The sequence below is a fragment of the Teleopsis dalmanni genome, chromosome X (genome assembly GCF_002237135.1).
Source record: "Teleopsis dalmanni isolate 2A chromosome X, ASM223713v2, whole genome shotgun sequence".
NCBI classification, from domain to species: Eukaryota; Metazoa; Arthropoda; class Insecta; order Diptera; family Diopsidae; genus Teleopsis; species Teleopsis dalmanni.
This window is the reverse complement of record NC_051848.1, coordinates 52,420,706-52,439,484: the sequence shown is the minus strand read 5'-3', so window position 1 is coordinate 52,439,484 and position 18,779 is coordinate 52,420,706.

The window sequence follows — 18,779 nt, the reverse complement described above, 5'->3', positions numbered from 1 at the left end:
ATGCAATATGTGGGTTGCTTACACTGTAGTAAGCACATACACTGCACTTAAATTAAATTCACCTTCCAACAGTCGAAAAACACCCCGTATATATGCCTTCATCTTCCACTCACTTGAAAAGCGTCAATTGCGCCGGTGCAATATTTGAGCAAATAGATTTACTGTGTCTGTTCCAACAGATTTTATGAATGAATGCCGACTTTCAGTGGCAGTGCTTACAAGTTGTTTTGAGTCAGTTTCTACAATTTTTGAAATTCTTGAAATTTTAGAAATTTCCGAAATTATTTTGCCACAAATTTTTTGTACTGCTTCGGTTATTGTTTCAACTTCTAGCGCAACTACTGCAGACGACATATAATCTAAGCGAACAAATTGAAATGTCAAATGGAGAATGTGTTTGATATATTTTTTAGTTATCTTCCGGCTTAAAATTTTATTTCCTCCGAGGCCACAGAAAGATAGAACAGCTCTGCTCTAGTTATGCTTTAATTTAGCAACTTTTCACAGCATCCCAAACTATGGCATACAAAAATTATTTAAAAGCATCAAGAAATTTACTTTATGCATCTTTACTTTCACATATGGTTTTAAGAATATATAAAATGTATATATGCTATATTTTATCACATAACAGATTTAGAGAGGTGAGCACTTTTAGATAGGCTGAACTCATGATGTCAAAACCGATGGTCAGTCAAGCGATAAAAGCGCTTAGCTATCCGCGCTTAGGTTCTCTAAGTTGACTGATTTCATTGATTACTGGACATGAAAACTTCAAGTACACTCTTAAAAACAAACAGCTCTTGCTGAGAAAGACACTTGCAGGCTCTGTCAAGAAAATAAGCGGTGCATATATTGTGCCAATATCCCGCCCTGGCAAGCAGGAGTATGAATGTCTTGGGACACCATTGGGCTGATGATGACTGTGTTGCCAACCTCAAGCTAAATGAGCTGCTTGCAATAACAAGAGATATAGTTATGTGAACTAAAGCCACTTGGCCACTTTGGCAGCCTCCGAGAATCGAAGGACGAAAAAGCACCTAAATCATTTCGTGGTCTATTTCGGCTTATTCTTAACTTCAGTTCGGTCACTTGATGGACGATGCGATGTCTCAATGAACTGCTTACAATAATAAGAGATGTAGTTATGTGAACTAAAGCCACTTACTAACTTTAGGAGTCTCCGAGATCCGAGGGACGAAAAAGCACCTATGGTAAATTATTTCGTGGTCTACTTCAGCTAATCCTTCACTTTAGTAGGGCCACTTGATGGACGGTGCGACGTCCCAATGTCCCATAATATATATATATATATATATATATATGCAAAACTATTTTTTTGCAGTTACACTAGCTTAATTTTACAGAACATCTGATTTAATTCTGTCCAGAACTGCAAATATTCAATTGAACGACTTAAAATTTTATTTCCTACGAGGACACAGAAAGAGTTACCAGTTTTAAGTAATGAGACTTTATCTCTGTAATAGGAGTGCACTGCAGCTTAAAATTTGCTAATGAGAAAAATATGTTAAGTAACGTGTAAAATTTTTCATTCCTTCAAAAAATCGAGTACAAGATTTTGAAGCTACCACTTTTGAGCACTTGTTCTTGAGCTAGTGCAAAACGGAGGCTTCGTTTACCAGCTCCCTACTGCTTCGCTGATTTCTTATTATTCCCGGCTTCGTTTTAATTCCATTTTAGAACGACAGTAAACAGCTTAGGGTTTCCTCTGAGCCATTTTGTGTTATTCCTCTTCAATTGCGATATTTGTCTGTACTCCCATGTAGCATGGTATTTGCTGTAGCTGGCTCATGTAGACGTGTATATTAGTTTAGCAGATCTAAAAACGCAGATCTAAAATCGCACATCTACAGCTTAAAATGCTTGAATTATCTCCCAGAGTTCTACGCTAAAGTTGAACTATTACTATAACTATTAAATACTATACTATTTTACTTACTACTCTTTGAGCTGATAAAAGTCTATTTTGATATTTAAAGATTATGTTAGAATTTTTATCAAGAGTTTATATAGATGCCACAACATACTTAACAGATTATAAGTTTTTTGATTTTTGGAAAATCCAAGTTCAAGTTACTTTTATATAAAATGGAATAGGTGTAAAGTATAGTATTTCAATTTTGATTTTAATTGCATCAACTTCCATTATGTATTTGAATCTCTGAGTAATACCTGCATATTTTAGACTGTTCGCAACTACAAGGACTAATCATCTACTAAGTCGTAAATGTAATACTCGTATGCTACCATACTATATTTTGGGAAAACTCTTTTCTAAAACTAATTCTATTTACGAGCAAATAAGTACGATGGTTTTTGGGATTTAAATTATTGAGTAAAAAGTTATTTTTATTAATTTCAATTTTTTGTTGTTGAAACTGACGCATCTTATGACGAAAAGAAACTATTTAAAAGTTAGAGGGTTCGAATAGAAGTGAAAAGACAACATTAAAAATTTTAGTTAATTTATTGAAATATGAGTGACTATACAACGCTATTGTGAGTACTGCCAAGTACTCATCATCAGTGATCTTAGGAAATATTTGGATTTTTAATTAGTTTGTAGTCTGTATATATATATGAACCAAACATTTTATATTATAATAAAATAATCAGGCCTATTCTGAATACTCCCAGCGAAAAAACTCCCTATTCCCACGCTGTTCCCGAACACACAGCTCCCTTATTCTGAATCGCTAGGGAGACAGCAGTTTCGTGAACAACAACAATTTCAAATTTGTTTTGTTAAATTTTGGCAACCATGCCACTTTTTAATGACGAAAAGTGAGAAAATGAGCAAAACAAAAAAAACAGTTGCGTATCATATGTTGATTTAAATGTTAAAATCGCATTATTTGTTTGCTGCACAAATTATTAGAAATAAATATAAATAATTTTATAAGTGATTAATGAAAAACTTTTATTTTAATGAGAAAAATAAACATATAAAAAGAATTGTGCAGTTGTTGGTGTTTATTTATATAAAAAATTTTTAAAAACTTTAAAAATGCATTCAATTGCATTACGAATATTAGCAGAGGATTTGGCTCAAGAACATGAGCAAGAAATTTTGAAACAGAGGATCAATCGGAGAAACTTGAGAGACGCTGTAAATCCACTTGAGCTGCCTAATTTCTTGTAAGTACAAATGTAAATTTAATTTGGTTTTAAAATAAACTTTTTTTCATTATAGATTTCAAAAATATTACAGAGTAAATAAACCAGTATTTATTTACCTGTTAGAGGAACTTACTGAGGGACTACAACCAGCAAAGAAGCAGTTTGCAGTTGCTCCAATTGTGAAATTGTGCGCTTGTTTGCGTTTCTTTGCTGAAGGAGCTTATCAGACATTAAATATCACATTAAAATATATTCGAAAAATTTATTATTATTGGTTACTTAAATGTTAAATTTAACTCTTTTCTAAATTTTTAACTAATTAAAAAAAACCTTACGTTATGATATCAATTCTTCAATGTCTTTATTTTCAAACATTCACTGCTTTTATATAAAATTTGAGTAAATGATAATTTACTTTTTTTATATAATTAGGATAGAAATGTCCTTTATGCTTCAATTAATGAACTAATAATAGTTTATACCTGTGCAGATCTTACAATAAAAAAAAAGCAATGTTTTACCTGCACAAAATTGCAGTTTATTTTAACTTATTCTAGGAATCCATTTATTTCAGAATTTGGTTTCCTTTCATTTTTCTATTGTTTTAAAAACAATAGTTAACACTTTAATTAGTGGAAAAAACCCGTGTGAATAAAATAAATAAATAAAAATTTAAATATTTCAAATTTGTTATACTTTTATTAAAATAATAATTTTAATAAAATATATTAAATGAAAATTTTGTTATATTAAATTTATTAAAATATATTCGGAAAACTAATCAAAAAATAAAACTTTGAAAATATTAAATTTATTGTAATAATTTTATTATAATAATAATTTTATTAAAATATATTCAAAAATCTGATCATTTTCAGTTACTTTTATATTAAATTAAACCATTTTTAATACTTTTTTAACTTGTCTCCCCAACAATTTGGTAGGGAGAGAATTTGTGCAAAATTAGGAAAAAACTCCCATTCGCATGCGATTCAGAATAGGGGAATTGGGAACAGGGAACATACCAAATTTATTCAGAATAGGGGAATTGGGAACAGGGAACAAACTCCCATTCCCTTGCGATTCAGAATAGGCCTGAATAATAAAAATATTAAATATATTAAAATACAAAACAACACTTTTATCTTTCTTTTACAGATGAAAGGCTTAAAATTAATACTCATTGTGATTGATTGTGATATTCGATTCATGGAGGAAATGATATCAATTGATAAATTGATAAAGGTTATCGGCTATTTATAATGATAGATCCACAAAATCGCCAACGACTCTCACGACAAAAACGTGGTATCAGCTCTATGAATGGTGTTATGGAATGTTGTCGAGAACTTTTATATGTATCATTTGATGAGATCGGTTGGGATTGGATTGTATAATACAACTACGTGGCTATGATGCGTACTTCTTTAGTGGATCTTGCAGCGCAGTTGCGAGCGTTGCACAAGTCCCTTCACATCATAATACATTTAAACACGTAAGGATATTCATGTACGAATATTCACTTGAAAACAGTTTTTCTAATAGGTCTATTGTATCAATTTGTTTTTACAGCAAGAGCTACCAATGAGGCGTAGTCAAGGTCAAAAGCGGTAAGAACTAATTTTCTGTTGCACAGCGAAACAGTACTCATCACTACAGCTGGTGTTTGTGTATAGTAATAATGCCATCACCATTGGCTTGGCTTAGCCTGACCTGTAAGTGTTAGGCTTAGATCTCGTGTCTGTCAAATTAGAAGCGATGACTAATCTTTATCGTTATCTTTACTTTATCTATATTGTTGTAAAAATTTGTTAAGCTAATCATCTTTCATCTAATCAAGCTATATCATCTTTATTAATGATATAGTATTTGACAATGATATATAGATCTTCATGTAGGTTCTTATTCATTAATGAGTTTTGAATGCAAATTTATTTGATATTTTTTCCGACGTTTCTATTTCATATAAAATGTACTTTGGTTACATATATTACCATTCCATATATGCTCATCTCTAGTCACCTCATCCTTTGTGTGGAAAGGACTTTTATTTGTTGCCTGTAGTTTAACTGTGAACTGCATGCAAATAAGAACTTTGCAGATTTTAACTTTGAAACGTTTTCCGGAAGACTTCACAAATTTGATGATGAACCAAAATATCTTTGAATTTGCATTTTTTACACTTTTGAAAAATGAATTCACTTAAGTGTCGTCGCTGAATAACGCGCAATGCCCTCACGGTAGCTTGGAAAATGAAATTTACATTTAATGAGGTTTAAGTGTTTCCCCGGTGGCAAACGCATCAGTAACAAAACGAAAATAAATGCTAAAATTTAAAAAGAAGTTTCTATTTACACCCTCAGGATGGCAGTGGCAGGATTGCCATCACACATATTACAGCGACAGAATGATGATGAGGTGATGCGACTGTTGACGTTGGGGACGATGAATGCAGAAATGAATGCAAATCAAGGACAACAGGATCTGAAACCGAAAACCAAAAAAAAACAAACAAACATAAAAATTTTAAACTGAATGAATATAAAGACTTAGCGGCATGCCTCGAGTCCTGCATGGAATAGCGCGGCAGAGAGCGGAAGTTGTGGAAAAATAGCGGAAACAGTACCTGAAATATATTGGGTTTTCTGTTGTTTGAGTTTTGTGACTTTCACTACTGATTCAGATTTTTCAATTAATCTTTAAGTTGTTGTGGTGAGTGTATCCACAACCTTTGGTGCTTGTGCGGCTCGTGATCTGTTGACATTTGTAACATAAGTTGTAAAAATGCAAATCCCAAAATTCTCAAAACAAACAAATTTGTAAATTTGTAAGTAAAGATATTTTTATTAGCTTCAACGATATCATAAAAATTTCTAAACACGTAAGGATACTTTATGAAATATTTTCACGAAATAATTCGTAAATGTACTAAGCAATGCAGGACTAACAACAGCCGCAGCAATTTCCCAAAAAAAAGACTTTAAAATTAAAAACTTTTAATGAAGGTCTTTGGAAAATGCCCTGCAACTCAACTGCTACTGTTCAATGACAAAAGCATATAATTTTCTTTCGAAATATTTAATTTTTTATATTTATTTATTTTTTGTGATATATACGCAGCAGAATCAACTTTGAGAAAAAATGGAGCAATTTATTTTAAACTCTGTAACTTTCTATAAGTAATTTTATTAGAAGCACCATTGGTAATTCGGCATTGCAATTGGTTGTTTCGGAGGCACAACGACGACTTGATATCATGGGCAATGAGGGGAGTGACTTAACTATCCTCACCATGATGATGACTAATCATCATCATCATCATCATCAACATCAGTACCAGCAATTTTGAGCTACGCAGTCCATTACGCTGTAAGCACTAAGATTTCTTCAGTTCTTGTTGCTTTCCAAATTCGGCAGGACTTGCGTTGATCCTTGTTGGTTGCTGTAGTATAAAATTTCTCTGGTAAAGCGATTTTGTATTTTCTACGTGAGCATAATTTTTAAATTTCATTATAAATACTTACAATGAATATTAATATAAACTGTAATGTAAATTTCTTAACAGTTTGTGAACATTTCAACATTTCAATGGAAGAAATGTGCAAGAAGCTGTTGAAAGCAAAAAATGGATTGCTTATTTCAGAAATAATACCATGGAGTTGGTTCATTTTATAAGTAATAATTTATAGAAGCACAAGTAAATATGTTATTTGCAAATTTACTAGAAGGCAGTTGTAGTGTTGTATCATTCCATAAGGCAAGTAACATATTTCAACTGTATTCTGTCAGGTTTTTATAGACGATTAAAGCGAACCGCTTTTGTTTATATAGTTTTTGTAAAATGTAGTGATTGATAAGGTTGAGATGAGGTAAATGAATTTAAACTTGGCCACACACCTACTGTATATAGTACTTTCCCTGCGGAGAGGGGAAAAAAATACTCCCGCGGTTAGGATTGCCTCTCGTAAGAGGTGACTAAAATCCCCCAGTGCCAGTCTGGCACTTATGTAAGAAGTGCAAATGGTAGTGAGTGAGTACGGCACTCGCGGTATCTGACCAGAGATGAACCGATATGGTACTACGGGGGTCAGTGGCCCGCAGCTTCGGCTGTTCTGATCATTGGCGTTGGCTTCATAGTGGCTATCGGTTAATACCCAAACGTACGCGGGAAAAATGATTTGGTATTGGGTTATCATTCATTCGCCGTGGAGTGCGTTTCATACCTGGTGCTACAGCCCAAATTGTAGCAGAGGTTTTAGTTAGGCCTCGCATCTTACCAAGGTGGAAGTTATGACTTACATGAATTTCTTCATTGGTATTGGCGGAATAAGGAAGGCTATTCCAATGGGGCGTTGATTGACGCTTTTTATTTATATGTGTATTAAGAGCACAGTGATGTTAAGCCATCAAGGCAGGATATCACGTAAAACAATTTGAGACTTTTGTATATAGTACTATGTATATAGTAGTTATAGTTTATACTAAGCTAGAAAGTTTGCAATTAAAAGACATACAGAATACTTATCATCATGTTGCGAAAACTAGTTCCTATTGACCAATGTTTTTGTTCCTGAGACGACTCCAACCGCTTATCAATTTAGCAGACTTTCAATTTAAATTTAGTAGTAAGCACTCGACTATCAAACAAGTTCATCGACGAATTAAAATGATAGCAGATGCTCTTGAAAAAATAATGAAATATGTTAATATGCAGCGAATATAGATATATCCCAAGCATTTGATATAGACATATATATTTTCTCTGACAAAATCAGTCTTAACACTACGCTCACCTCGAGTGATTTCAAAATTAGTGTGGGAACGTCTTCAGATTAGAGGACATAGCAGATTAGAGGAAAACGAGAAAGGCAATGAACTAGCTAGAAAGGAGGCGGCCTTATATTATGTTGGACCAAAATCATTCTGTGGTCATTCATTGAGCTTTTTCAAACTTAAAAAAAAAATTAAAAATAGATGTCAGAGATAGATATCACTGGTTTTTGACTTAGACATACAGTTTCTATGGTAGGTAGAATGACTATTAACATCTATTAATTTTTTTATTGTATAATTGACGATAAATTCTTTAAATTAATAAACTTCCAGTTGCAACTAATTTTATTTTCATTCATATTAAATCTTTAATAATAATTTGGGCTTTAACCTCAGGAGCGTAAAATTTTGTGGCATGAAAACGTGAACAAAATTGACCTTAACAATAACGAAACTGATTGTTATCGCATTTGGGCCCATGCCGGGAATATTTTCATAATCTCTTGAGGCCACTTGCACTTAAGTCAATAGGAATTTAATCGTTTACAAAGGATTTCACATTATGGCGCTAAGTAATTAATGGTTTTACTCAGTAAAGGAAGTTCAGAAAGTCCAATAAGTAAAAAAGTATGTGAGTATCAATAACATACCAAAAAAAATTTCTTAATAAATTGAGACGAAGGGTAGGTGGTGAAGAAAACTTCAAGAGAGTGAATACAATAAAATGCTATTGAATTTAGTTAAAGTATATCATTAACGGTAATAAAGGACTTTTGTGTCGATGAGTTTTCGCGATAAGAAAGTTCTTTGCGGTACAGTAAAAGCAAAATGAAATGAAACGGACAGTGAACCAATAATAACAGAAAAATACGCACTTACATATAAAAGACCAACAATAATCAATGAGACATCTATATACATTAGAGCACAAGTAACAAATGACCCAGTGAACATTTGGAAGTAATACGAACTTCGATTTAGTTTGGAACTTATTGAAAAATGATGACTATATTCTGTACATTAATATGATTAAATCAATTAAATATTGCTCCATAAGACATATCAAAAAAGTTTAATTACTTGCCAATAATTTGTAGGAATTTTTGTAGTTGAATCAATCTAGTCCGAAAATCCGTTTCTTGGTTAAGTACAGTATCTATTCCTATCAGTTTAATAGCTTGTCATGTTGAAAAATCAATTGCAAAAAATATATCATTAAAAAATTATTCGCAGCTAAACCAGATTAGTCTAAAAATGGCTAAAATATATATAATCCCACAAACAAGGCAATTAGTATTAATAATATAAAATATTGATATTTGTTTATCAATTTGATAACCGGATTTAGTGGAGACAGTTATTTTCAAAAAATGTTACTACTACATATGTACCATATGCCTAGATAGCATACTTCTCGAGACATTGTTGCTTAAAGTTGTCTTACATTGATTACACTAACAAAAAAACTACACACGCCATCTAGTGCCAAAAGATAATTACAAATGGCACCTCAACTGGTTTTTGCTTATTTTTATCCACATATTCTAAGTTCGGTATCTCGACTACAAAACTATGTTGATATAAAGTGTAGTTAAAGAAGTTACTGAAAATACTGGCGTTTTCTGAAATCCTTTACCAAATAAGCGTGTCTGGAAAATCAAAAACATGTTTACTAGGAAATTGTTCTCCCTTCCAACACTAAAATTTCATCACTGTCTGATGATTAGTAAAAACTTGCACTTGATTAATTTCCATATCTTGAGGACGGAAGTCCGCAAATATTTTTCTTTTATTACACATAATCTAAATCAGTGTTGTATAATTTTTGAAGAGAAGATTAATATCATCAATATGCTATAGTTTACCATTGCGTATAATTGTTGAACAGAAAGATATATGATCTAATTATATGTGATTAGCTTAGACATCTGTTGAAGCATTTATGATAATGACGGAAATAGTCAATTATTTATAATGTTACTTAATAATAGTTATACTAGAAAATAACACATTTTAAACCCGCTTCATACTACTCGAGTTAATGTTTATTACCTGTTCAACCCTCTGAAGTTATTACTGTTGTATATCTGTTTGATGGTTTTAACTTCTTTTACAATCTTCTGGTGTAAGAGGGTTAATTGAATCCTTAAATTTTCACTTCAAAATTTTTGTGTTAAAAAAATATATGAGGAATTTCGAAGAAGCTTTCGTATTATCATCAAATTACTTTAGTCGTCTCTCGTTATTCCCATTTTCACTGAAATTTTTTAATGCAACTGCTTTGAGAGCAAAAATGAAATATGAATGTGTACCCTAAGTAATCCTACGTTAGTGGTCTGATGTGGCTATTAACCAACTTGATAAGCATCATCTTTGCTTCTAGATACGCACGTATCGAAATAAAATATCCGAAAGTTGAATTATATTGTCCGATAAGTTTATTACCAATCTCAAAAGACTACTGCTTTAAAACGAGATTGATAAGTTATCATCGGTATGGATTTAGGAAAACTCAGAAGGAAATGGTCACATCAAATACATCAAATTTGAAATATCTTTTTTAATGTAAATCAAGAAATCGAGAAAGAAAGAAAGATGAAATTTCGGTTTAAATTTGGTCATGGTTACGAGGCTATCGGAACCTCGTTACATTTGTAGCGTTTCTCAGTAGTAAGGTCATAATTTTCGCTTATTAAGATTTATGAGTAAAAAATAGAAAAAATAAACCAGAATAGTAGTAAAGTTAAGAAAATGATAATTGTGATATAACTCTCTATATAACCTGCCTTTTGGTTGTGACCAAAAAGATCGCAGAATTGTCATGACCATTCAACATGTGACTGATGTGTAAGGTGGCTTTAATACAAATACAGAGGTTTATAGACGTATTATGTATATATAATGTATTTTTCAATGAAATCGAAAAAATGCTGTATATCATTATATCATTAAAATTATTACAATTTATTTAACCTACTGTTAGATAAAAACAAAATTTTAAGTTATCAATTAACCTCTCACGGAATTTGACATTGAAATTGATTGTTATTAAAGCATATAGTATACAGCTAACAAGTATATCATAATAAAAGAATATCCAGACAGGGTATTAAAATCACTTGTATTCCATGCCCTCTTTAATTGAAAAATTTATATTAAAAATAAGTACAGTTCATATATATCGCCTCTACTCTTATATAGTTTACGAAACATTAAAATGCAATAAAGTTGCTTTAATGTTGCTTGAAAGAGCTGCTTTACAGCACTTTTAAAATTATATTCATTCAATTCCAAACCAACGCGATGTTTGATTCTTACCAAATAAATTGAGTAAATACGGTTATTGAAAACGAGACGCAATATATATCTCACGTATCGGAAGTGGTTAAAAAATATTATCTTATATAGTTGAAGATATTATCACTTTTGTTAGAGAAAATAATATACTTAATGGCCAGAACTACAAAATTAGAGTTATAAAGATTGATAAATTATTAATTTTTAGTATAGTTCAAAAATATACAGTAAACAAAAAGTGCAAAAGTTCTATTTTGACAAACCAGTATTTAGAGAATTGGAGTGTTGGCACTCAGACAATCATTCAAGACTATTAAAAATCTTGATCAAATTGGGCCTTTATACTTCAAAATTTTGTAAAAGTGAAGCTTTTAACAAGGAAATGGTTACCATTGCAAGATGATCATTCTAAAAATTGTTAGAAATTCTGTATATCGAAAATATTTCATGGAATATATAGTATGTAGATCAATACTTCAGAACAGAAATATTGTGCAAGGCATGAAATCTAACAACCATGTTACTTTATAAATATAATCAAAACATATAAATTTAATAGCACAGAGTCGAGGTTGCTAATAGGTTATTTGACATTTTATATAGATTACACTAACAAGAACTACACACGATATCTCGATATCTAGTGTAGTTTTCAACTACAGTTTAGTTTTTAACCAGGAAGAAAATTCTGGGGTGGAACATTTTGTCCCATTTTGACGCATATTTGTAAAGTAAAATGAGAAATGAAGTGATTAAAGTGCAAAATATCTGTTGGTTGGAGTGCTCCGCTTTAAAAGACTAATAGTACCCAAGTACTTGTACTTTTTGTTCGGCATTGATTTAATATGTTCGCTGGGTTATTTAAGTATCCTCCGTCCGAATTTTCTAGCAACTGAAAAAATTGTTAACAAGAATTCGTGCGAAAGGTTAAAAAGTTTTCTCATTAATTATGCTGGCAAATTGGTGCAAGCCCTTAAATCCAATAACAGGTCGTAAAAAAATTTATACATTACATTATATATATATATAAATATATTCGTATGGAATGAGAAACTGTGACACTCTGAGAAGGAGATTGGAAATCTGCAATAATAAAGAGCAATAATATTTGAAAATAGAAACAAATCATTTTTCATACTACTAGGGCGATCCATGGACAAGGAATTAGTATGACAGTGGATTTGTAATAAAAAAACATTGATGACAAATTAATGCAAATTTCCGTTGATGGAAAACTCACTAATTTTAAATTTTCAGTATTTTTTATAAACACAGATTTTATTGTTTTATTGTTTTTCGACAGCACAATTAATCACTTCAGGCCAATCAAAAACTTATTGAAAGCGGCCGATGAGAAACATAAATTTCATAATTATTTTAAATTTGATTAATTTTAAAATAAATGATATGTAATTATTTGGTACACAACAATAAATAAATACAATGAATTGTTAAATAAAAAAATATTTTTTTCATCATACTTTGTAATTCAAATGATGAAATTTAATACGTTATGTGAAGTCTTTAACATAACAACATTTACTTAAAAAGTTTTATAATTAAATTTATAACAATTTATTTTTAAAATTTGTTTTATAGCGTAATTGTTTCTAATTGTTTTGCGAACTCTTCTAATGAACATAGAGTATCTTTCAAAAAAGTATAGTAAATATGGTGACTAATTCTCAAAACAGAGATCTTATTTTCAATATTCATCGAGATTTAAGATTCTAATAAAAGTTAACAAAAGAAGCTTTCAGTCCAAACATTTAAATATCTCTAAAGAGTCTTATTCTAATACCTATATTGATATTAAAGGTGTCTTATAGTCTAAAAATTAGTATTGGAGTAAGGAAAGTTAAATGAAAGTTAAACGTTTTTGAGTTATTACGTATTTTCCGACCAAAGGATTCTTATCAATTTATAGAAGAGAACAAGATGTCTGTAAAAAAATACGAATGGGAACTTAAATCGAGATAGAGACACACCATTGTCTGACATAACCTTGTCTGTTATCAATAGTAAATATTTGTTTAACTTTATGTATGTATAAATAGTATATTTATTTATTTAAAAATACGAGCACATTTCAGAATTATAATGAACTCGTATAAATGTAAGCTGATTTATTTCTATTAAATCCTAGCTAGTGCAGTGTTGCTAAAAAGTTGCATAATAAATAATTAGTTTCATGATTTGGATATATGTGCAATAATTTAGTCCTGATAAAGATTTCAGCTTAAAATCTCAAAATCTCAAAATCACACACATATCGGTCGACATAGTATACATAAATGTTATCCAGATGTTTATACGGATATCGGACTTTCAGCAACTAAACAAAAAATTTTAATATCATACCTACATCTATTTTCTCCTGCGAGAGTATTTTCTAAGGTTTCTTGAAATGTTTGAAAGTTTACAATTTAATCATATTTCATGATTTTTAAGTTATTTGTTAGTTCGTCTGAAGATAATTTTTATAATAATAATATTAATAAAGTGGAAAACCACATACTTTCATGCGATTGGACTACGGGTACAGCAAGTTGTGATTACGCATAGTGCTTTAATGTAGCACTTTAGTTCTTCCCTATGTCCATATGTTTTGCATTTTTCTATATAAAGAAACGGTTTGTGACTAATGGGTAAAATTGAAATAATTTTAATATAAATATAATAATGAAACGAAGTTTATCCTTTGATATGCTAATTATTTTAAGCTTATTAAGTATTACTATATATTGTGAGAGAATAGGAAAACGTAAAGAAATTAAACAATTGCGGATTCGGAAATTATGGTGGATTTAAATGTTTGACGTTATCTATAACCATAGGTTTTTGTGTAAATATGTTGCACTTGGTGACTAATTGAATTGAAGCTTTTTGAGGTGCTGCAGCTTTTTAGAAGAGGTCATATACTGCACGTAGTTGAACGTGCGGAATCTTTAACTATTTACGAAGACCTACTTTAGCATATCAGATTTCTGGAATCTTTTTGTGATTGAGATGTGAACTGCAAAACATGTGTATTCCATACTGAGACGAAATATGTAAAGTTTGTCTTATTGTAGATGTTGTTGATTGGCTTGTGTTCTTTATAGGGCATTTCATTAGTTTTCAGCAGTGTACAAAATCGTTATAAAAATCTACATACGACGAATCCGCATTAAAGCAAAATTGGTGTATTACTTCATGGGAATCTATGTGCAGATTCTCTCCACTGGTCAGTACTTACAAGAAGAATAATCACAACTTTGGCATGTATGGGAGTTTTTGACTAATAGAAGGTTTAGACTTCAGTTTATCTTGCATCAGTAAGCAACTTATGCCAAGAGAATTTAAACTTTTACTTTCTAAGCTTAGCGATTAGTATTTTGTCTTTTTCGAAATTTGTTTTTCAATCTGATTCCCCACTTTATTTTCTAATTAATAGAACAACATTTATTGAAGATAATAATTAAAATATTATATTAATAACTAGTAACCAAATTAAATTGAAACAAATTGAAAACAACATTTTTGTTTTCGAATTTATTAAATAAAACCGAATTCATATGAGAATTATGAAAAAGTTTTTACCTGATGAAGTTTAACTATTAATTGCAATAACATAATAAGTAAATACAAAATCATTATCTAGAGTAATACAATATATCTTATTTCTTTAAATTCATAATCACTTTCATTGTTAGATATATAAATTCTCTTGTACTTTTACCATGTCCACTGATTGGTAAGTAACCCTAAAATACTCGTTACTGGGAATTTAAGATACAGATTCAATTTTCATGTGACTTGCAATTTAAATCACTTCAGATTAAATAGCGGCATTGTAGATTTCAACTAAGTGGTAATCTAACCTACAAAAAAGTATGAAAATGGTAGAAACATAACAAAATTGACAAAGGGGGTTTGACTCTCTGCATAACATGCCTTGGTGATTGTGATCAAAAAGAGCGTAAAACTGGTGACTATTCGTCATAGAGACTATCTGCACTATACAATACTAAGGCTTTAAAATATTCCCAATTCGCTAATATCTAATTTGTCGTATTCATAGAGCTGGTACTAATGGTACTAATTAATAATTCCAGAAATTTCATATTTCCGATTACGTTTTTAGAAATCCACATGTATTTTTCAATTTTCAGTAATTTTCATTTCATTTCAGTTTCTTAGCATTGTCTTCTCCTGGAAATTGTAAATTGTAATTAGCATTTTCCAGTTTCTAACAATAATCTTCTGAATGCTACACTCTGCCCTCTTTGAGACACCACTGCGAATGAGTTACAATATTTAAGCAAAAGTCAGATTCCTTGGTTTCACTATTTCTTCAGTTCACTTTATTTACTGTAAAAGTAAGAAACTATTTACTCAAAGTTATTAGTGAAAAAGATATTGTCTTACGACTTCATCAAATGGTTATTGGGACAGTCAGATTAGCAATCACCTTCCTATAATGAACAAGTGTTTAAGATTGGTAGTATCAATTTGGTGCATGTCTCTTTCCTTGACTCTCGAGGAATTAAACATTTATTTATATTGATAGTTATATTGATTAAGATGATCTTATGCAAGTTTTTTAGAATGATTTTCGTTCCATCCTAATATCAGAGTTCATATATAACATAACCAAGGCTTGAAGTAGTTTTCAACTTTTTCTATTACATTTCTCTTAGACATGTAAGTTTCATTAACTCTCATAATATTTGAACATATGGATGGTTACTTTACCTATACGTTTTTAACAACAATGTTTTTTTTGTCATTAAAAGGATTATCTAGATTTGAACTAAATCTCAAATGAAAATAATCTTACTCTTCATCACCATATGGGTTAAAATTTTCTAATAAAATTGATCAGGATAATTTGAATTGTATGTGGTTAGAGCATATTTCTCCGAGTGCATGAATGCTGAATATTTAATTTGTAGCCATTCAGAGTGGTTCATTCCTCCATAAGAAAAATGTTTGTATTGTTTAATTTCAGTCTCATAAGATTAAGAGCTTACGTGTTATATCAGTTTTATATAGAATATAATATCAAAAGCAAGTTTTTTGTTTTTATTTATATTTTTTTTATTGCAACAATTGATGACCCATATGGAGTTGGCAGTTATTCAAAACTATTTGATCTCTAGAAAAATCCATGCTCATATGATGTGAAAGCAAATATGCTCTTTGGATTGAATGCATCATATTGTACTGACACAACATTATTTTCAGTGAATGTTTTGACCTACTGCCCTGTATTTTGGTTCCAAATGTGTACTTGGAAATTGGTAGTATCAGCTTAAACATACTTTAAATTAAGATTTAAGCTAGCCCTTAATGGTAACTTTAAGATACTTAAAATCCAGAAAATATCTGCACTAGATCACTACGTTTCATATCTCCATCAATTTCATATTCAAAGATTTTTATAAGACTCATTCATTAAACTCTTATAATTATACAAGCTAAAGAGTGGCCCATCCATATTCTGTGAATGAACTATCCGAAATTGTTTAAGAAAACATAAAAAATATATTAGGAAATTTGTTTTGTTAATCTAGGTAATATAGCTATGTCACCATTTGAACCAATCTTTTTTATATTTATTGAAGGTTAATTAAGAAAAAGCGGTCAACTCTTCAACAAATTTTCTTTATGGCAATAATCGATCCTAAATATCTCAATTTCATGTGAGAACTGTATTCGAAAACTCAATGAATGTAATTAAGGTTTTGGACAGCGATGAGTTTGTGAGATGTGGCATTATCGTGGTGAAAAATCACGATAGATATCTCAAGCAAGAGCCATAGCATCACAAAATAAAAGCAATATTTCTTATTTATCGTTTTATCGTTTGTTACGCCGGAAGGAATGTGAAATGCAACACAGCTCGGACAACATAAAAAAATTACCAGATTGACTTTAATTTTTATTTTCAACAAGTATTAACCTATGTTTCATGGGTAGATGGGCGTGAGATCTGTAGAAGCTGAGGAAATCATGTCTTCAGTAACATGATATCGATGCTCTTTATAGATGTGTTAGAATTAAACATATTCCATATCAATGACGTATGATGCTTTTTATGGTCAAAATATCAGTCATTATATTATAAATGAATTAATCCAACTCTCTAAGAGTCATACTACGATTTTCTTTCTTAAAATTCTAAATTTTGTCAATAGATCATCAATATTAATAGAACAATTATCAATTCATGATCTTTTATGATCTTTTATGATCACAGCAAAGACAGTTAATTATTTATTTTGTTATTTAATAAGAATTTCATAAGAAAGTAAAACATTAAATAATTTCTCAACCTTCTCAAGTTTTCCAGTTATATATGTGTTTGTTGCTTTTAAACTCTCTGAGAATCCTCTAACAAAAAGACCAGGTAAGGGACTCTGACGTTTGTCTTGAAAATTTTTAGAAGTTCTGGTCTAATCGTTAAATTGCCTTAGTTGCCCCTCTTTTCTCTCATGTTTACTCAAAATTTTTGATTGCAATTGTTCTGTGAAGACAAAATGGAATATAAATAAGCACGTTACACTCCTTCTGTAAGAGATATTAAGTATGTGGTATAATATGGGTACAAACCAACTTGATAAACATCATCCTGGCTTCTAGTTCACATATATACTTAATAGAAAGTGTAGAAAATAAAAATAATCGCCGAAATAAAAAATTGGGTATTAAACAAGTTTAATTATATCGGCCGATAAGTTTATTATCGACCTCTGCTTTAAAACTACAAGTACTCGTAACCATTGGTATGGATTGGTGTGGAAAAATGCATAAATGAAAAAGTTTGCGGGCCTTGACGTCATTAAATACGTGAGTATCAGAGGTTGAAGAACCATGTAATTAATTAATACTCGTAGCTATTCACTTATTTGGGGCAGTAAAAATCGATCGTGTTGTTTATAGTAAATAACTTTCTATATGTGTCTTGTATTGAGTAAAAAATGTGGCTCTTATAATTTAATATTTCTTGGGAGATAATAGTGAAACAAAGAATGTTTTTCTTAACAGCTAAAAGCCAGGATTGTGCCAAAAGAGATAGATATACTAGAACACATTTATTTTTGCAGTTCACTCAATTAATTATAAGAACAGTATAAGGATTCTGTAATTAAAATTAATCATTTCGAAGTTGGCTTAATATTACTGGAAGGTTATTTTATGAATAAGTATAAATATAATATAAATTTATAGCATAAATAGGCGAGCATCTATGAGTAGCGCCCGGTGTTTAATGAATTCTTGCAAACTCCCCTCGCTATGCTTCTCCTTAGTTTGTAACGTTTTATTATTAAAATTTTTAATTCAACTTAATTCAATAAAAACAAAAATATAACAACATTGTATGATTTTTATTATTGTTAGATTAACTTGTCAAGGGAAGATCTATCTACAATTTTAGGTTAATTTTTGTTTTATAGTCGTTTTATTAACTTAAGTTTCAGATATAAAGGTGTGAAACCCATTAATATATAGACATATAAAAAAAAAAAATTTAGTCGAGAATTGTTGAAAAAATTTTGATGTCACTGCATAGCGCTCCC